At 40.2% G+C, this 22,454-nt stretch overlaps 1 protein-coding gene across 10 annotated transcripts in view; it reads right to left on the bottom strand.

Annotated features, from left to right (window-relative positions):
* ESRRG (estrogen related receptor gamma) overlaps nucleotides 1-22,454 on the bottom strand; it is a 371,095-nt gene that overhangs the window by 236,710 nt on the left and 111,931 nt on the right. Inside the window, exon 5 of one of the 10 annotated variants that reach the window (XM_041476970.1) lies at nucleotides 3,977-4,083. The exons of the other annotated variants lie outside the window; for them this stretch is intronic. The gene's annotated coding sequence lies outside the window, so the exon portion shown is untranslated. The remainder of the gene's footprint in view (nucleotides 1-3,976; nucleotides 4,084-22,454) is intronic. 10 annotated transcript variants of the gene reach the window in all.

Raw genomic sequence — 22,454 nt, 5'->3', positions numbered from 1 at the left:
GGCATAAGGTTTTTCAAAAAGTGTCTTGCACATTTCAGCTACAGTTTCAGAGCAGTTTTTGACTCATTAGATGGTGCTGGCTGAAATGATTTACATACAGATAATGACAATGCAGACCCCAAGGACTAGTTAGCTGTTTAGCAGCATATACATTTCATATAACCACTTCCATACATCTAGTTTTAAATTCATTAACAAAAATTAATTGCTACCCAGTGGTTTACATTACACTGCACAGAGCTTCAATACACTTTCTAAATTACTGCTTTCTGTCACTCCTCCCAGCAATCTTACAGACAAGTTAAACTTTACTTCCTTGAAGGCGCTGACGACCAATTTGTAGCAAAGCTTGCGTTTAAGTTAGTGAGAAATAACAACTGAACTTCAGGAAATTTGTCTTGTTTTTAATATCCCATTAATATTTTGGAATAACAGAAAACTTTCTCCTTCTCCCCCTCTGGCAGAGTCACAGCGATATCCTGAGGGCTCCCCTGCAGAGACACCAGCAATAACAGCTCCAGCACGCTCAGAAAGCCCTGATCTCACTAGCATTCATCTTGGAGCTGATTTAAAGTTTACTGAAGTCATAAGGAAACTTTGCATTAGCTTCAGCATTCTTCAGTTCAGAACTTCCAGTCCTATTGCCCCCACTTCTCCTCCCCAAACCATAATTGAGCTCTGCTGTGTGAGCATTAACTATGTTGTTACTGTTGTGGCAGATTCAGCATGAAGTGACTCATGATAACATTGTCCAAATGTCTGTCTGCTTTTTTACAGCTTGGGTAGGGAGAAAAAGTTACTTTTCGTAAGTAATTAACAAAAATTAGTCTTGGGTTTTTACAGATGCATAATGATTAGGACCCAAGGGGGAGATAAGGTTCACTTTTTAGTAATAACATTTAATGGATAAAAAAAAGAAAAGTCTTTCCACACTCTTTCCATCATATTTCCCAAATATTTACAGTGTACACCTTGGGTTTGAAATAAGCCAGGGAGAATTAATGCATTGCTTACACTTGGAATCCGAGGTGGCCCCGTCCCAGCAGGGCAGTACAATGTGCTGTATATCTTTCCCTTCTCAGCACTTATCTTAATCTTAATAACTAGCCAGACAACTGACTCCAGAGTCCTGGGCTTATCGACTGGAATTTGTCACATGCACACAAGAGAAGACAAGAAATGCATTATATAACAATGCCATACAAATCATTATCTTTTAATATTTAAAAGTATGTATTCAAAGTCTGATATGAACCCATTTTGGTTGAACTCAATTCCACTGGTTGTTATTAAATTTGATAGCAAATGAACAAAACTACACTTGTAACGTATTTATCTGCAGAAGAGTTTATTTGCAACAGATCAAAAGGCTGCTTCTTACTGCATTTTGGCTACTGCTATCAAATGCAATCTGCTTTTTAAACACATTTTGATATGGGAAGACTATTTTCAAAACAGGTTAATAGGAAATATATATATTTTTTTTTTTCCCCAGGTCTCCCAAGCACCAAGAAATACCCAGAGCATGAACAGAAAGTCTATTGCGCCCTCACTGTGTGTCTACAGCATGATTTCTTTGAAACAAGTTTATACAAGCAAGAGGAATACCACTCCAACTGCAGCCACCAGGCGCTTGGACCATGCTCTTAAAGTTATCATACAGACCTAAATTTTGCTTCTGGTGTCTCACACCAAAGGGCATTTTTCACCAGGAGGCAGAGGCACATGTGAACCACAGCACTGGGGGTACTCTCTGCTGCCAGGCTGCTCTCCTGAAGGGATTTTCCTGCTTCTCTCTGCACCTCCATGGTAAAAACTCTATGAGAATCCACACAAGGTGGTGAGGGGGGAGCAGAAGCACACGGAGAATAATGCTTAGGAGCCCACTCTTGCAGAAAGAAGAGAAAGGACAATGGTTTTAAGCACACACTCTCTCAGTATTTCCTCTCCCTCTGCCGGCAAAAGCGTAAGAGAGAGGATGGGTACTTCACCCACTGGAATTATTAACATGCACATGAAGTGGGAGTATACGAAATGAATACAGGTTAACAAAGATGCTGTAAATTCGCTCCTCTCTTCTGCTTGCTTTGCTCTAAACCCAGCCTATACAGCACCCCTCATGCCAAGTATTACACCCTCGGTGATGGGTGTAACACTGCAACACAAGATACTAGAGTTGCGCTCAGACTCATTGCCACTGCCAGATTTTTCCAAATATCTTCTCCATATTGAAAACTTTTGAAGATTACCCTAGGCCAATCTTTGTGTTAAATCACAAACCACACTGAATCAATTAGTTAATCAATCCCATAAGGCAATCAATTAACATGAACTAAGAAATCCCTGAGCAGACATATTCTCGTGTGAAGAAAGGTCACACACTGGGGCCTTTATATGTCTGTTCATATTAGTTTAAGCCCTGGTTTAGAAGGAGAAATTTTCCTCTGATAACAGTTCTTTGTATTGATGTGTCAGCACAGACACCTAGACTCCATGTACGTCTGGAGAGAGAGTCTCTATTTTACTCGTGTAATAACTAGAGGCCACTTTCAGAAGAGGGAATCTGAGATTTGTGCTCTGATGCGGTGAGAGACAAGTCCTCTTTCGGTGCCACTGAAAGGACTTTGCACCAGGCTTTGAAACGGCACCTGAGCAAAAGAGGAAATGGGGTTTTTTCAGGCACACACCTCAAAAACTGCAAGTGCAAGCAAATTTGCCGTCACCCCCAAACACTGAGTCAATATCTTGCATTTATGTGGTAGCTCTCACTCAGGGATGACTCACAATTCAGTGATAAATCCATTCATTCAAATTTGCTGCTGACCTGCAGCCCAAGAAGTTGAGGTCACCTCTGTAAATCAACTGGGAAAGCTGGAATTTTGTGTGGGAGGAAGCAAAGCCACCAGCACACACAAGGCCCCACATCAATATCATGGTAAAGCAGAAGCTTCAGCAGAGACAGAGGTGGTGGGCACCATGAATTCTGTGAAATGAATGTCAGGCCTGCAGAAACCTGCTTGGTCACCCCACCACTGCTGGTTGTTTGGACAGGGGCTGTCCTATGGAGCTGCTCAGTAGCACAAGTTTCTGTGCAGGTAGCTAAGGAATGTGGCACCTGGTCTTGCACACCTCCAAAATCTGCCACAAGTTCAATGTCCCTTCTGCAGCACTCCTCCTCCACTAAACAAGCTATACACTTAGCAGCAAACAGGGTATCGAATAAAAGCTGGCACTGCTCTTCTAATCACAGCCAGAGTCAGGGGTAGAAAGAAAGATGCCTGGAACAGTGGAGAATTGGCCTATCTTGGGATGGGGGGGAAAAAATGCAAAGGTATGAAAATGTATTCAACAATGCTCTCAGTGCTCAGATCCAGCGGTGACAGGGCTATAAGCAGATGCATTAGGCTGGAAATATATCAAGGTTAGATTAAGCTGCAGAGTTTCCATTTTATTAATGGTCTTCAATTTGACTCCTTAATAAAATGGAAACCATTTGTAAAATTTTGATCAGAATCCACACTTAGCATTCAAGTGCTTGCAACCTTTGGGTATATTCAGGAACAGATTTCAAAAAATCCATGCCTAAAAATGAAGGTGAGGAGGAGATGAGGAGAAAATTACTCGAGGTGAATCATACCTTGGAGTGAATTATTATGTAAACTGTGAGTTAGGCTAAATAAAGAAATCATTGGGACAGCAGGGTTTTTTTCCACAAATCACAGAGATATGTTGGATCACTGCAGTATCTGCCACAGTGGTGTAACCAGAAGAGTAAATATCTAAGATGCCTATATTTAAATATTATCCTCAATGGCATACTAGAGCTACTGGAGTGTTGCTCTGAACAGGAAAGCATGAGAGGCCAATGGACTAAAGAAGGAGCAGGAACTGTAATTAATGCAATGCTGTATCATTATCAATTAATTCAAGTTTCTTCTCAGCTGCTGACAGAGAACAGACAAAAGAAAGGTTTTACCTAACAACTACTGGAGAAGGAAGTGTTGTTGGATAAAATAAAGTTGACAGGAAAAAACATCACTGGAAATATCACACCACAGTTCCATCTCCTATGCAAAAGAGAGCCTGCAAAGAAAGAAGTAGAAGTTCACACTTCTAATGTAAAAGAAACTGAAACTCATATTTATATGAGCCATATAATAATTTCATTTAATAACAATCCTGACAGAAAGGAAAAGGCAAAATATCTTGCCAGTGCATATGCTGTGCTGCTGCACTTCTTCTATTTGAAACCCAAAGAAGAAAATATTAAAGGAAATAACTGTTATAATATGGCAGGCTGTGGATTAATTGACTGTAAGTTACACATCGATTTCTGAAATAATTTCAGATAGGCTTTTTCTCTGGTGAGTGATCGAATTTGCTGAAAACAGAGGACGCAAGCTCTCCTTTTCAGTCTTTGGAAAAGGAGAATTGTATCACACAAGATCTCCAAGCAGGATCAGGATGTTTTTAAAAAGAAAAAAAAATACAAGGAGAACAGTAGCACCCACACTGGCTTACAGCCTTCAGTAAGGAGAACAGTTGCATTATACAAGGCCATGGCCTTTGTTAACAAGCAGTGACTTTTCCTAACACTTGAACCTGATGACGTCTATCCTAATAAAGCTCACATCCTTAATGAAGCATGAGCACTTCCTCTGGGAAAGGCCCAGAACCATCAGGAAGGACAACATGGCACTGTAACAAATTAAAGAGTCTGTTTCCCTCCCTTTGACTTTGATATCTACTTGGATGACATTTGCAGCACTTATGGAGACAACAGTATGGAAAGAAGAACATTGATTAGTCTGGCCAGTTTATCTTAGGACACAAATTTGGAAATGTTTAACAGAACTAGACACTGTCATTTCACCTTATACCTTATGCTTATGGTGACCCCAGCTGAAAGTATGGAACATATTAATTCACACTGACTGAACAATTTCTGTAGGGGACACCTCCATCTGTTCTTCATAAGGCATTTGTCTGCGTGTCCACAGACTACCTGGCAAATACAAATGCAACACAAAGCAAGCACAAGTGACCACTCCATGCAGTGTGTCAAACACTTGGGGTTTTGATCCAGGACAAGACAGGTAGGTAAAGGAAAAACACAACGTGTAGTTACAGAAATACTATTGTTTCACAAACCATACTTCCACAAAACTGCTTCCTCATAATCCACATAAACCAGCCTCCTCATATGTTAGGGTCTTCCTGTTATCACATATGCTGTGGCATTTTGGCAGGGTGAGAACCACCTACACAGAATATTTTAGGCTGACACCTTCTTGAAATCACACTGAAGTAAAAAAGATAGCTGGGTCTCTAATTCCCATTTCCCTCCACTTAAAGTTGAGTAGTAAGATGGTACACCAAAGCTGATAAAATCAGGTGTTCACCACAAAGAATAACAAAAGACAGGGCCCCTCTCTGAACTGAACTAGCTCAAGTGAGTCGATATTTTGAGGGTTTTTGGGAGACTCCAACTAGACTTAAAATGAGTGCTTTGTAGTGTCCATCTTATGCTGAAAGAGAGGGTATTCAGCAAGGTGCTAATCCAATGCAGCACACAAACGAGCAGTTTATTTAAAACAAAACTTGATCCTTATTGGGAGCTGAGATATTTGAAGTACACACAAGTAAAACTAATTTAACCTTTGAAAAGTTATCTCCGGAGGGAAGAATAGAAATCCCTTTATAAGATTTTTAAGCACTGCAATTATTGACGAGGACTATATTACTTCAGTTTTCTCTGATCAGAAAAAAAAGCAAAGCCACAGGAGACATCAGCAGCTGTCAGGCTGTTTTCCAACTGCAGTGAGGTAGTTTACAGTGGGTTTGTGCCAGTCTCTTAAGACCCAGTTAAGAAGCCTTTTTAAAATGCCTTAAAAAGCCAACTCATACATTAATCAAGTTGAGCTCTCATCCATACTTACTGCAATACATCAACTACCATGTCTTACCATGTCTTTTTTTTATTTTAATAAATTCCAGTTGACAGCAGACACCTTATTAAGGCTCACTAAAATGATACAATAAGTAAAAGGCTATTAATACTGCTTTTTTCCCCCGCTGCTATTGTCTTGCCGCACTGGTCTGCAAACAAATTCAGACTGCATTACAATTAATGCCAATGGAACTCCTTCTAACGACTTCCAGCTTGCTAATTTTTTACGCTAATAATAAAAAAAAGGCATTGCTATGCAAGAATGGCCGCCTTTTATCATGCTCGCATGGCACACTAGAGAGCTCCTGCCATTGTTCACATGAAAGACAATTAAACCCAGGAACATCAAACCCAAAAATGACAATCTGCTAACCAGCACTGGGTATTGCTGAATTCTTTTCTCTATTTTCTGAACTGATAGAAAACAATTCTCCAAAGACGTTTCCCTCTCCCATGCCCACCCTTTGGAAAAAAAAAAAGTTTGAAATACTCTTGCTGATTTATGCATCTCTGCTCAGAATTTATTAACTGGCTGGGGCCAATTTCCCTCTCAAATGTCTATTGCCTCCAGGTTTGAATTCTGGACACATTTCAAGAAATGCAATAATATTGTCCACATAGTTTCATATTTAAAAATCAACATGATTTTTTTTTTTTTTCATGGTTCATGTTTTCTGCAGCACAGTATAAAATGCCAAAGGCAGGAAGATAAAGCTGATGTGGTAACAAGTTTATTTCTCCCAGTCTTCTAGGGAGAAAGATGGAGAGCAAAAAGGGCCATCAGGTCTGCTGGAAATTAGGTACATTCACAGTGTTAATTTAGAATAAATGTAAACACTTGGTTTTTGTTCACTCAGCTGTCCTGATTGGAGGTTCTTCCTTTGCATCAGCCCATACATGTCCCAGCAATTTGGGCCCCAGTCCAGTCACTTTACTCTGCGACACAGTACATTCATATTTACCTCAAGAAATCCAAGAAGCTAGAATCACAGTAAATAGCCATTTTATATTCTGAATATTCATGTTCCTGGTAGGTCAGTGTGTGCATGTATATATGTGGAACGTTATATACATAAAGTTAAGAAGCAATTGGTAGCTTGCTGATTGCTACAGATTTGACAGGAGTAATGAGAGGCAACACTTTGGCTGAAGGATACAAATCTTATGAAAAAAGTCCAGATTGTATTTAGTACTGAATCACAAAACTGTGGATAAATACCAGACCTCAAAAACATGCAGGAGGAGAAGGAATTTATATTTTTAAGGAGAAACTAGGAATTCCCATCTCCCTTTTGCCACACACATCTTACTTCCTAACCCCTGAGGTTGAAGGCAATCAGGCTTTAAACGTGTCACCTGAGCAGGCTGGGATCTTTCAAGGCCTCTGCTTCAGACCAGAGAAGTTGTGGTAAATTCTACATTTGGGAGAGAAGAACAATTTTGTCTTGTTGTCTAATAGCCACTGAGAGCTGTGGAGTGTTAAGAACATACCCCAGGAAAGATAGATTAGTAGGAAGTGGCCGAAAGAGGCCATAAAATGTGCATTAAAAATGCAATTCATCACATAACTGTGCAGTTTGTCAGATGGATATTGTACCTTTCACAGTGTCTTTTGGGACAGAAGCAAAAGAAAAAGGCCTGGGAGATAACAGTTCTATTCCTGGCTCTGCTACTGGTTCTCTTTTTGACCTTGGAGAAGGCTTTTTAGCCAAAATATGTGGACTGTTTTCCACTTCTGTTATTGCACCTCTAACTTAATTTTGGTTAAGTTCATAGCTGGACTTCAAAATCAGTGTCCTGAAAACAGAAAATTAGTAAGCCCCTGACACCAAAATCTGATTTTTCAGAAGTCTGTTAGCCAAGGTGTAAACCTACGTGTCTTTACGCATAAAACTGGGAAGACAATGCTAACATCTTAAGAGATTTCACAAGAATTAATTTTATATTTACACAGGTGTGATTAAATAGGTATGGAGGTATTTAGTTGTTCAACTAAAATGACCCTAAAGTAATTGCTAATCTGCTCTCTATCAGTCAGGGGGCTGGATATTTGCTGGCTATGGAATAGCATCTTAGCCATTAACAGGCAGGTTGGGCTACAGAAGCACGGAGCACATGGTCCTTGCCTCTTACACCTGTTGTGCTTCCCAAAGAGGATGCAACTCAATGGCTGCAGGAGCAAGGACAGAGAAACCTGCTGGAAGCTACTCTGCTGCTCTAAGGTAGTGCTGCCCCCTGTTTTGAGCTCAGCACAGCCTCACCACCTCACTGCACCCATTTCAAGAGTGGGAAAGCTCACATTACCTCTCTGAGAAAGCAGTAACCTCTTTCCTAGCACCAGTTTGGCCCACAGTTGTGCTCCATCCAAACATGTGTCATTTTGGCCCCACTAAACAGATTTATAATTCATCCATCTCCAACTTAAGGTTGCTTTTCTGAGGTGTCAGCTGTCACATCCCTTAGATTGGCATTTGTGATAAGGACAAACACACTTGCATTAAGTGCACTGAAAGGTCTTTTTGTATCTGGGTTGAGACCCCTGGAGCACAGCCTATGATCTGGCTCCAGTAGTGAGGAAGCCAAGAGTCACTGGCAGCATCCTCACCTACGAAAATCCCTAATTTTCATGGGTGAGGAGGCTGCTGTGCTTATCTGCGCACTTAGTGGACCACCTGTCCAGGAGGTGGCTGTGTTCACGTTCCACCTGCCCCTGAGTGCCACCCGTGTAGGCAGAGGTCTTTATTTCTCCTCAGTGATAGAGACTCCAGCTCTACAGCAGAGTGCAGGCTTTCACTCTGCATGAGCCAGCTGCTCTGCAAGTGCCAACTGCATGCAGGGGCTGCATATCAACCACTGCCATTCCTCAACACAACTCACTTGCACTTAAAGGAACAAAAAAAGAAAGGAATCTCTGTTTTGCTGTTTGGAGAGGCATGGGGGGGGGGGAGGGGCGTTTTGTATGTTTGTGGTTTGGTTGGCTTTTTTTTCCCCATCCTAAAAAGACAAAACAAATTACAAGTAACAAAAAACATCCGCTTCTCTTTTGCATGGTCACACAGACACTAGATTTGGCTCACTTAGACAATACATCTGAGCCAATTTAGATTGACATCCCAAACAATTATACAACCCCCTCAAGTCTATAACAAAAACACTTTACTTCACCCCACAACATACCAACTTTGCAGCTTATTTGAGCCCCACAGAAAGTGTAAAAAAGCAGACCTGAATTAATACTGCTGAAATCAGAAGCTAAGTTTCTATTAATTTGTTCACAAAAGAAAAATAAAGCGAGAAAATTAACAGGTCTGACATCAAAGCTGAATTTTAGCATTGCCTACACTGGTGTCAATCAATAACAAACCCAAAGAGTTACTCTAAATTAATGCAGATAGAAAATGAAAGTAGACAAAACCCATACAGACTGTAATGAAATTGCTTATTGATAGTGCTTCACTTACTGTCCAAATAAAAAAGGAGTATATGACCAAATTGTTCTGTACACATTCCCTTCCTTTTAATTACAGACTAAGAGCAGCAATCATTATCTCTTCTATCAACTCACTTAGATTTATAATATGGCCTGCTCCCCACACTTAAGACAATATAACCCTACACCACAGCAATATTGTAGTGCCACATCCTGTATCTTAGCAACGGTTTAGGGCTTGCATTTGATGTCAAAATAATGGGTCCTGCTTAATCTCTTGGGTTTTTTTAAGTAGGGGGTAAAACACTGAAATCCAGGAGTTGAGCGGGGGGGAAAAAAAAATCACTGAGAAGCATTCTAAAAGCAACCATATGGGGTGTATATATAGATGTGCACACTGATGTGTATGGCTAAATAGATAACCACATGTATACATAAAATAGATGGTCCAGTTTTTGTCTTTAAATTGTTTAGACAAGAGTGAAAGCTGAGAAATGGAATTATGTATATCACTTTCAAGATACCAAAGGCTTTTGACAAATACAATCTTCCTCCTGCTTTTATCAGTTCAGTGTCTTCTGTAAAACATGACTTACAGCTCCAGTTTTTCATCACTTAAATTTGGTCCTATCACCATATTAAATGAAAAATATATTCCTGACTCTAATTTTTTGTCCCTTTCATTTTCTTTCAAAGATTTGCTTAAAACATACTGATTAAGTCATCTAACTCCTAGTGACACTCTCCAAGCTATACCACAGCTGAGATTTTTCTGTATTGACTATTTAAAACATCAATTGTGATGGAAAAATCCAAATGGCTTGGTTTGTAAGAGCACCAGGGACATATAGTAGTACCCAGTAATAGAGACCAAATAGAAGAATACTATAGGGTATCTCTGCTTCAGTTCAGAGACTGGAAAGCACTTTGAAAGCCAAGTATTCAGGTCTGGGTGGCTGCCAGAGAAGTATATACGTACACACACATATGTTTGATGCACATTTGCATACACCACTTCTGCAGAAGAAAGAAGGACCAAACTTACAATTTTAAAGACTGAGGAAATGTGAAAAACTGACAGCCATGTCGTTATAGCTTTCCCCAGGCAATCCAGTTCTTCCTTTCTATCTGCACAAGTTTGCAATTCTTACTTTGAATGCCCGTGGGAACACTGCAAAACAGGTTGGGGAACACAGCATCAGCCATCCCATGAGCAACAAGTAAATAGGGTTATGTTGAACCTGTGGGTTTCTAAACACACTTGTATTCACACCCGAGCTGAGCAGGCTCGGGGCTATTTGCTCTTCTTTGCCCCCAAGGCCTCAACAGTACACAAGGAACAAAGATTGTTTCAAATTATGGTTGGGGTTTTTTTTCAGATTTTGCTATACATCACTTAAAAATATAGAGGGGAAAAAAAATCTTTCCCTCTGAAAGCCCCCAGTGAGGGTACAAACCAGCAGAAGGTTTTGTACAGCAGTCACTGCTCATCCAACAGCTACATTAACAAACCCTCGAACACCCACAGTACCACAGCTCTGCCCTCCCTCACTTCACCCCACTAATCCACTCCCTTGGGAAGAGCCACATCCAAACAGGCAGCCCCTGAAGCGTTTCCCCAGCATCAACTAACCCCAGCTCTGTGGGACCAGCAGAGACAGAAGAAATTAAGAAATAGGAGGAGTCGCGCTTGGGTGCCTGGTACAAAGAGAGATCCACAGTGCAAGAAGAAAAACACTGCTCGCAGGAGAGCAATTTCTTTTTGTTATCCACAATATTTTGTTTCTAGCTGCAAACCTGGAGCTTGAAAGGATCCTTGTGAGTGCTGTTTATTTATTTAAACCAATTCTTGCAGCTCTCCTTCTCTGTAAACAATACTGAGGTGAAGAGTTTACAGGAGCGCATTGTCCAGAGTTCAGCACAAGGCATCACCCAGTTTGGGAGACCTTCCCTTCCTTCTCTCTTTAAGGGAACTTTACTGCATGGGCACATGCACACAGCAATTCACCTTTCCCTGCAATTGCCATCACAGCCATTCCCTGACAGATATTATTATCCCCTGAAGATGGTGCATGGACAACTTTATCCCCTGCTAGGCTGTCCCAGTTTTATGAACTGTAAGTGGTCAGCTTACTCTATGGGAGGAAAAAAAATACAAATAAAGCTGTTCAAAAACAGCTGGGGCCACACTGCCGCATTAATGCGGCCCCACTAGAGGAAAGGCACCATCTCTCTTTCACTACAGGTCCTTCCTTTCCCCTGCACTGATGCCCACCACCAGTGAGCCCTGCCACAGGCTTCACTGGGCAGCAAAGTGGGGCCCAGCAGCAAATCTCCTATAGCTCCCACGGCAAATGAGATGTAGGTTGGGAAGAAGGGTCAAGTACCTCTGTGGCACAGATTCCCTACCAGCCAAAACCACTGCAAGAGAGTGCTATGAGTTTAGGAAACACTTGCTTCAGCTTGTGCTGAGAAGTTTAAAGATGAGCACAGCCTTGTGCATACGCCTGACCAAGCTCAGCCTAAGCACATGTCTGAGGACTGCCTCAAACTGAAAGTCAAAACACAAGAGGTTTAAATTCCAAGCAAAGTCTGAATTAAAATATACTTTTTTTTTTTCTCCAGAGATATGTGATCCAACACAGGTTGGTAGTAAATGAAAAGCAAAAAACCAGAGCCACTTACAATACATTTTTCAAAGAACAGCACTGCAACACAGTCGCTTATCAAATGGCCATTGTATGAACATGAGTCTTACACACAAATTGTGCTTCTGTGTTTTCAAAGGAATTTTTAAAACCCTCACAAACCATAAAAACAAAACAAAATTACCCAAACCACACAACTTGCTTAAATACTCATTTTGAGGGCAAATATTCCCTTGATCCATAAGCAACAGAAAACTTGTAAACTGCGGGACTATGCAAGTTTTCCATCTTGGTGTCATATAGGCTCATTTCCCTTAGACAGGCAAAGCTAAAATGAGAGGCTGGTAAGAAGAACACCATTAAAAAATGGTCTGACACCTAGGTAGATGGCTTGCCAGCCAGCTTTTAAACAACTTGTTTGTATAATCTCTCAACACACACCTGCCTGAAATAATTGGTCCCCTTTTTGGGTGTTTTTTTTTTTTTTTTTACTATTTTAGTTTTAGGTGTTTTTATTTTTAAAGTAAAATGGATTTTGTTGACCCTGCAACAAATCAGTTCCAAATTTTGCTGGTTAATTGCCATTAGCCACACAAAACCCAGAATTTCTTTTCTTTGGCCAGATGAGCAAAACTCCACAGACAGGTCGAGACCATTCAAATTCCAGGGAAAACTGAAATCTTTAAAGAAATAACAGAGCAGCAAACTATAGGGATTTAAAAAAAATCTCCTTTGAAAAATCAGTGTCAGCTAAGTCACTATTTGGCAGAAACTCCTTTGGTATTTGGTAGAAAGTCATTTTGATACATATCAGCTTTTTTGCTTAGAACAAAGGGACAGAAGTCTCTAGTTATTACCGCGCTGCACACAATAATACTCAAAAATCCTTAAGTAAAACCTTAAAAAATAAAAACCCCAAACAACTCAGGCTTCTTTCAGATGACCAGCTCATGGGGCATTGAAGTTTTTTCAGTTAACGTTTACAGTCATACAAAAAAATATTTGTATCTTGTGGTCATAGTGAAATCCCATATGATTGTCCTTGATTTGCTTCTTTCCTGAGAATTTTCACCTGGTTGTCCAAATCAGCATCCCATCACAGAAGTCACATAACAACACCAGTGTATGGCAAGCATGAGATTTGGAAATTCACTGTACTGCTCAAGTAACACTCAAGCTCATGTTTACAGCTCAAGTGATTTCAGAAGAGATGAGTAATATAAGTTTGTTTCTTAAGTCTTCAGTTGTAGTTTATGCTATACCAGGAAGTTGAATTTTCACATTTTTCAATGTGTGTGTACAAACTTCCCCTCTCCCTGTCATCTGAAGAAAGCAGAGCACAGTCCCACTGACATCCTCATCTACTATCTGATGCTGACTTAGAATTTAATGTCAAAATTAAAAAACTGAAACCAAGTAATATTCTAAAATTAAGTTTAATATTGTGTTTTGAAAAAAAGGGTACTCAAGACTGATACTGATCAGTACATGAGCTAAATCAAATGTTTAGAATTTTGGTCAAATTCAGATCATCACCAGCTGCTTCTCCACAAGTGTCTCTGATTCAACTGGGACTACAAATGTGACTTCAAATCTTACTAGCCTAGTCTCTCCTCTTAGGCTCTTCTGCTTTTAGCCACAGCTGTAAAACTTATGAGAAGTCCCTTTCCCATTATGTTTCCAGTAAGATGCTGGCACTGAAGAGATATGCAAGAATGCTACGGAATGGTAAAAAAACAAAACAAAAAAAAGTGTGGTTTTATTTCTTACCTACAAATGTAGGTAACCATCAGTGAGTGGTAGATTGCTTAACTTCATTACACAGATATTCTTCATGTTTTGTTTGTGATTATTTAAAATGGACTGTTGGTAGTAACTCATTATAAGCAAAATGGGGAAAAAGCACCTATGATTGTAATTTGTGACATTAGGAGAGCCCAGGTGCAGAAAAGACTTGAAATATTTGCAAGGAAAACACATCTGTGTTGCATTAGATGCAGGTTCCAGACTATGAATCCTCGGATAACAGTGAGCAACACAAATATTCATGACCATCTACTGCCATTCTTTTGGTGGACTGCAAATTTCACAATGCTAATTTCAGTTGATGTGTGGATGTATAACTTATATTTTAGTATTTATACACAATTTCACATTTTTAAAGCCAATAACAATGCAAATACTCAGCATCCACTATTTCAAGTGTTCTCTGTCAGTGAAAGGTTTTAAAAGGTTTTGATCTCAATGTGCTGAACTGCTGAGCCCAGTAGTCTCACATTTATGCCAGTGTAAATTAGCAACAAGTCAATGAAATTACACTGGAGCAAGAAAAAAAGTGGTGCAAAGATTCTCATATTCCCATATTAATTATCACAGAAATTAGACCTGAAATGCACTGCAGTGAAGTCAAGAAAAAGGCAAAATTAATATTTATAAACTAAACAATGCAGTTAAGATTAATAACGCTGACTTTGTTTGTTTAAAGCGTAGCACAAGTTGCTTGACCATTTGTAGCAGCTTTTTGTTTTACCCTTTACTTGTTCTTAACACAATGTAGCACTGAACTAAGTTAGTATTTTAGGTGTTTTCAAATGGGGTTCCAAAACTGTGAAAAGGAACTAGACAGTTGCATGTAATGGTGAATTTCGGTTATTCAGTTTAACAGAGACTCTGGAAGATACTGCACTGAGAATTCATCCACAGGGGACATCCCTCAGCTCAATTAACTCAACCACACGCTTCAATTTGCCAAGTTCAAATATGAAGCACCAGTTGCGAATAAGAGGCAAGGTGCTCTCGCTGGGGCAGGTAAATTGTCCCGAGGAGGGCCTTTAGCCGAGGGATGGACCAGCTGGAGGAGCTTGGTTGTGGCAGTCATATTTTCTGGAAAACTCCCTTTGCCCAGGATTTCTCTCCTGGGAAGCTGAAAAGCCTCAGAGAAAAAGGAAAACAATATTACCTCATTCACATCTCCTGTGCTTTGCTGCTTTGCAATGTGGTTGGAGATTGTTTCATTGGTTTCATGTGAATTGTTTTGACTCATTGGCCAACTGGGGCCAAGCTGTGTCAGACTTCTGGAGAGAGAGTCACAAGATTCATTAGTATCTTTTTAGGCTTCTGTAAGTATCCTTTCTGTGTTCTTTAGTATATTTTAGTTTAGTATTCCTTAATATAATATAGATCATAAAATAATCAATTAGCCTTCTAAGAACATGGAGTCAGATTCATCATTCCTTCCTTCGTCTGGGAACCCTGCAAATACAATACTTGGTGTCTGTTGAATCCAGGTTCCCGTTCATTAGACACATCCTGCTGCTTATCCCCAAACCCTCTGCAAGACAGGACTTATTTAACGTGAAGGCCGAACAACTAATTAGCAGCTTTTTTCCACCGACTAATACAATTCCCTTCTAGCTGCTCCATAAAGAAGATTCAGTGGAATACCTCTGTGAAAGCAGTGGAATTCCAGGTAGTTATGGTGACGAATTTCATTGTGAATGAGGATCAATGTCCCATACTACTTTGAATAGTAATTTCTTAATTCTTATTCAAATCTGGCCAGCAGGATAATATAACTTGAACTGAATTGGCCATGTGATCCTGATGGCATCCCTTTAATGGGCTGTTCACTTAATTTATGTAATTTTTAAAAATTAAATAGTCATAATTTAAATCCCTACTGCGGTTCTTCAGATTGAAAGTACATGTTTAAAAGTTATAGTCTCTTTATAAATCAGTACATCTGCACTTCTTAGTTTGTTGACTGAACTTTCTCCAGGTTTTAATTCATCTTTTCTCATCTGTCTCTCTTCTGCCTGTGAGAACATTGCAAAATACCTCCATCCAGCCATTTCGTACCCATTTACTAGCCATGATATGCACCACAGGAAGAAAAAAAACCCCACATTTGTAAATTCTTATTTGGGTTGGCAAACAAACCATGGTTTTCTATTTGCACAGAGAAAGCATAAAAATCCAGTTATAGGGACACTTTCACTGATAGTCGAAAGCCAAATAAATCCTGTCTGTAAGCAAAATGACCATGAAGGCAGTTAGTAATAACAACAGCTTACAGACCTAATTCTGCAAGATGCTGAGCTTCCCCCTCCGAGCAAAGAGGAACCCAAGGTGATCGGCACCTCCTGCAAAGTATTTGGCAACTGTGGCCTAAAGGGCTCATTGCAGACACTCAGCCATGCCCCAAGAGCACAGCTGCCCCCAGCAGCCCTGAGCAGGAGCAAGACACTGGAGAAAGAAATGCCCCCTCTATCCAGGGCTATTTATAAAGCTTACACTAAACATTTAGAGCCAAGCCATAACTTGGCAAGGTGTCAAGGACCACACTGAAAAAATCCCCTATACCCTCAATTAAGAAAACGCATGAAGCACTGATTTCTATTTTTGGCCACAACTGTAAGCATCGCCAGGGTTACAGCTGCTTTATTGTGGTTTCTCAAGAATTTCCTTGATAAAAAAAGACAACAGAATTAGCTGAGCCTTTTGGAAAAAGCTGCATAGTCCAGCTGTAAAACAATGTCAAGTAGCTGGCAAAAAAACAACCCAAAACCCCACAAGCTTCATGTCTACCAGCAGCAGAAAGTTTGCCCTCTGAAGTTCCTTATTTGGAACTGGGAAAGGGCAAGAAGCGGGAGACCTGAAATCTTCTAAATCTACTGCCCAAACTGGTACAGAAGTGTTTTTGTTGGTGAGCACTTCATGATAACCTTCTAGTGAAGACACTCTTTTCTAGCAAAACCTACAGATGCCTCGTGCACAGATGTGTAGGTGGAGATAAGGGATGGAGATGGAAATGAGTTCAACATTCTTTTCTTCCAGAGGGAAAAGTATTTAGCAAACAGTGTACTAGGAGAAAGGACTGAAAAACAAAGTAGTAAAATCTTCAAAGCAATTGGTCTTTCTTATTTCATGCCAGAGAATTACAATCTGTATCATTTTCTAGGAGAAGGCAGCTAAGGTACAGGATTTAGGGTCAAGAGGACTGGATCTATCAAAGTCTTGGGCAAGCAGCTCTTGGGTTTTCCTACTAAATGCCTGCCCACTTCCCCAGTTTCTGGAAGAATCAAAGACAATCAATGGTTTGTACCTGTTGGAACGATGAAGAGAGAGGAAGCTTTCCTTTGTGTGTGTGTGTATGCATGCAGACCTATTTCATGTCGGTAAGCAGGGACAGATCATCCATGTACTGTTATGTCCCTGGAGTTTTAGAATATTAAATAAAAATCTTCCTGTAAAAGCAATGAAATGTCCAGACAAGGATATTATATCACATTACATATCAGTTTAAGTGTTCATATTTTTATACTATTATTCCTGCATTTTTTGATTAGGAAAAACAAAAATGTCCTGTCCCTCCCTCAGCTGAAATTCAGATATACTGACAAACATGCTGAACAGTGAGAGGAAATGGCTACATGGGCAAGCTACAAGGAAGTGCACTACTTATTACCCAACTTTGTAGGCAAAGCTCACAAGAGAAGAGGAGAAAACTTTTGTGGGTAAAGGAGAAAGTGAAAGTTTACCACCTGTGTACTAATCCTGCACATCAGGAACCAACACCTAACTTCAGAGTAAGTTTCCATATTAAATTTGAATACTCCTTCACAAGTCAAATTCTCTCATACCTCAGTACTCTTAGTGATATACTAAGAAAGGTTATAATTATACATAATCACAATAATCAACCCCATAATTATTTCACCTGGGACCCTTTCCATTCCTGCCTGACTTAGCTACATGGTGTCAGTTTTTAAACTGAGAACCATGAGTTGTGGGAAACAGCTTTAGCTAGAGTGACACAATCAAGACCAAACCAGGTTAGCTGCTGCGCCTATAGCAGTGTAAATGTTGAATAATGAAAGCCTTCTCTTAGACCAAGCAGTAATCTAATACCTGTATTAAAAAAAAAAAAGCAACCAACCGAACAAAAACACCTCAAAACAAAAACAACAAAAAACCCCAAAAAACCCAAACCAAAAAACCAAACCCCCCCCAAAAAAAAAAAAAAAAAAAAAACCCACATAGAAAAAGTGGATTCATTTGTCATGTACAAGTAGAGAAAACAGGGCACTCAGCTGGAACCCAGGAGATATGAATTACAGGTAATAGTTTCAAAATTGTCTAAGGTCTAGATAATTAAATTAACTCAGGCATAGCTCACTCAACATCATGGTGCCTAGATTTCTTTCAAATATGGGTTCAAGGTCAATGGTGAGCAATACCTGAAAATCCTTAAAAATACCATATTTTAAGAAGCAAAATCCTATCCAGGGGTGATAGCGAACACCTGAACACCAACAAAGTCAAAATTAGGTATATTTGCAGGTATATGAGTTCTTTAGCCTGTGCTGTTGGTGATGGAAGAAGTGGGCTTCCTGAGGACCACCTGAAGCACACACTGGGCTCACCTCCAGGAGAGGCCTGTTTCAGTACATACTCAGAAAGGAGATGCTGAAATACTCACCCCATATATCTGTGCTTTTCTTCATAACCACACTTCTGAGAGAGCCCAGAATCAAGCCCAGAGTCAAGCCCTGAAAGGGCCAAGATCCCTGACAGCAGTGCTCTTCAGAAAAATGTTTTTCTTTAATCATTTTGGTTGTTTGTCAGACTAGGTCCTTCTTCGTACCCAATGTCCTTGCCTGTTGGTCTCATCTTTTCTTTTTAGACTGCAAATCCCTCTCTAGCCTGGAGACCCTTTGTGTTTACCTCCTCCCTTGCAGAACTCAGCATGTGCTTGCCCATCTCAACATTAGCACATTCAGTAAGCTGGCTTGGGATAAGAATATGATGGCATGAGCAGGTCTGTCATTGTCACTGTGCCAGCTGGGAGGTTTTTTGTTTTACCCAGTTAAGAAGTGCAGTATATGTACAGACATAATAATATATAAGAGATCATGTCTATCTTTGGATTCTGCAGAAGTGTTTTTCACTGAGTTCCTAGTAGCCAAGTTAACTCTTTGCCCAGAATGAATATGCAGCATCCCAATCGTGGAGTGAGTGAATGGAAAGCCAGAAATAGAGTCCTGAAGATCAATAGATTTGACTGAGAAAGCGTTTGCATTCTCAGGGGTAGAGATCATTGTGTTTCTAAGTGGATCAGAGATATGATCCTTGGCTGCTGTGAATGGAATGGAAACTGGATGCCATCAGCAGGAGATACGAGTGCTGATGCAGTGAGGTAATGCGGTAAGGAATAGCAGAGTGGAAGGAATGCAGTGCCACTGCCCTGAGGAATCTTAAAATTAGCTCAATCTGGCATTCAAATGCTGGGTGAAGTGAAAAGAAAAAAAAAAAAAGCACAGCAATTTTACAGGAGAATCGTTTCTGAAAGGAGAACAGTGGCTCTCTGCACTGCCAATCAAGACCCATCAGGCAACTCCCTACAAACCCTGCCACCAATCTCACCAGAGCCACCACAATCCTGGAAAGGAAAGGCAGCATTGAAAAATGATGGGTTAGTTCTATAGAAATGCAAGCCAACCTCAAATGGATCATATTGTCACAAGAAAATCTCAGAAGAAACGTTAAATTTTTCTATAGTTTCTAAAAGGTCCTATCAGGAGTCATGCCTGCTTTGAATGATATCAGCAGTAAGTTTCGTTTTTTCTCTGATGAGAGTCAGGTTAGCCTGAAAATTAATATAATGACTCCAGCCAAAATGCAGCTGCTGTAGTAGGGCTCTCAGGGCACTGATTGTCTCCTCTCTAAAGCCAGGATGCTACTGCTTGGTTTATTCGGAGAAGGAAATCACCTCTTCTTTCTACCACCTTCTTCTACAGCTCCAATGCACAATGGTTATTAACCTTTCACAATAATTTCTATTATTGTCAGGAACACAGAGGATAAAGCATAACTCCTAGCCTACCTCGGGGTTATGTTTCAGGGGCTAGAGGCAGGAACTCACACTGATGGCTTTATTTTGAAACTGTACTGTAAAGCTTGCAATTATGACTACCATAATTTTCTTCTATTCAAAATTACAGGGTATTCCCTACCCCTTCTGCATATTAAATACCACAGCCATAGGACAGTCAGAACCTGCTGGCAGGCAATCAAACTCCCAAGAGATGGAAATGCACACACCACAGCTGCTTTTCTACTACATGCTGTCCCAGCAAAGAAGGACTGAAAGTCCAAGTGAAGATGGAATCTGACTGCAAAGCCAACATGCATATTTTACCCCTGAAGGTTACTCGGTACCTATTCCAAGGTCTAACCATGGACACTGAATTGTGTTTTACATATTTAAAAAGCATTATATTAACATTTCCATCAAAAGAGAAAAAAAAAGGAGAAATAAAACCTTATTAGGCACAATTCTCAGTGAGTGATATCTGCTTGGCACAGAGCAGACTGGGTCGTGTCAAGGAGATGGTGATACACACCATCCTTACGCCAACCCCAAATTCCCTATATCAGCACTTCTAAATTCTGCTGCTATTCTACAACTGCAGGCCTTGGGCAAGCAGAAAAGGCAGAAGTGAAATAAAGCCCTGTCATGTCATCTCCCTGTACCACATACCCCTCAGCAGAAGCACAGAGGCAGAGGTGCAGATTGAGAATTAAACAAAACAAAAAGGAGGAAAATTCTCATTGCTGGTCCCAAAGGAGCTTCTCTTTCATAGGGGAAGAGCCTTGCCAGACTTTGCAATCAGATGATAGCACCCCCTGCATTGTTTAAGCACTGTCAAGGGGCATTATACTCAGAAGATAATCCAGCCCTTGAACTCCCTAGGTACTGGTTCTAAATAACTCTGATGAGGTCCAACTTGCAGCCTATCTGGGTATGCCTGAACCATCTAGCATCACATTTGGTTATGTCTACAAAAACACTAGCTAGGAAGAAAAAGATAATGAAGAATGACTTCATAGTCTTTTATTTGAGAAAAAGCTAAACATATGGATCCTGGCACTGAAAGTATGGAATCTGTGATAAAAACATATGGATATCCATATGGGGGGGTCGGGGGGAGAGCAAGGGAAAAAGAAAAAGGCTTCTTGGCCAGAAATTCTGTGCACAGTGCACCCCCTTCCCTCTGCAGCGCGACGCTGCCTGCCGATGGATTAGGATGTTATAAATTCACATGCAAATTTCACAAAATGCTCTACTGTTATCAACTTTATTAGATTTATGAATACAGTCCCGCTTATATTTTTTTATTCTCTTAATCCCTTTCATCACTTAATAGCTCAGAAAGTAATGGATTTCACTAAAAAGGAGAGGCTTATTACAATCAATCCTGTTGCTCTATCTCTGCTCGATGCTCAACTAATGAAACTTATTTTTCTTCAGGACCTCTACAGGAAATTCTCTCCTAAGGAAAAAAGAAATGTTTAATATGTTGCTGACTTGTAATACTGCAACTGTATTATTCCTCTCCTTTGGGTGTCCATCCAGAGGTTTGTAAGAGCTATTACTCGTACTTTATTCACCAAATTCTAGCCTGTAGTGACACAAGAAGCTACTGAATCTTATTTAATACATTACACCAACTTACAGTTCATATGACTGGAGGCCCTCACAGTATCTTTTAACTCTGAAAACTCAAAGATTAATTTTCTTTTTAAATAGTGAGGGTAACAAATTGCCAGAAAGGGCAACTTTATCAAAAGGTTTACATCTTAAATAGTCCCACTGCTGAGGAACAAAAAGTCTGTCATCCAAGTTAGCCTTCTCTAAGATCTTATTTCAAGCATGTCACTCTTGTAAGGGTTCTTAAAGGCGTCTTAGTTCCCTCCTTTTGCATTCTTTGTATAAAAAAAGCAAAGTACAAAAACAGAAAATGCCCAACCTTCATTATTTAATTCTCTGTTAAGGGGTAAGGAACCATCCACAGATGTACTGCTTTAGTACCTGCAGTACCCCAGGGCACCCTGCACAGCCTCCAAGCCAGTCCTGCCCACACTGCTTGGTTCATCTGCCTGCTCTTCTCTCCATCACTGCTGGAGTTCCCTCCAAGCCTTAGTCCCAACCTACCACAAGGAAGCTACAGACCAAGACACTCCTTCAAACCAGACTCCTTACAGTTAAAGAATATTCAAGGAAATATTTTCCTTGGGCTTATTTATTATTAATGTAAATATTTGTTTGCTGGGATATTTCTTTGCATCTGACCAGGACTGGAAATGAAAGTAACATGAGAAAAGTTAAAAATAACAGAGGTATCATTTTAGAAAAAAGAGGTGCTGCATGTATCAAGAACAGGAATCAAAGTTCCATTTCCATTTTCCAACCCAACAAGGTCTGCAGCACAATATGGTTTTTACACTATATATAATCAGTTGACAATAACATGGGACTTCCTACACTTCTGCCTCTGTTCTGGCCAATTCCAGAACTATCCATGAAGGTTATGTGATGTAACCAATCATGCAACACTTAATTAGGAGGCAGTGCTTCCTGGCC

This window comes from Pyrgilauda ruficollis, unplaced genomic scaffold (genome assembly GCF_017590135.1).
Source record: "Pyrgilauda ruficollis isolate IOZ18807 unplaced genomic scaffold, ASM1759013v1 scaffold4, whole genome shotgun sequence".
NCBI classification, from domain to species: Eukaryota; Metazoa; Chordata; class Aves; order Passeriformes; family Passeridae; genus Pyrgilauda; species Pyrgilauda ruficollis.
The sequence above is the reverse complement of the archived record's forward strand: the minus strand, read 5'-3'. Positions and strand labels throughout refer to the sequence as shown.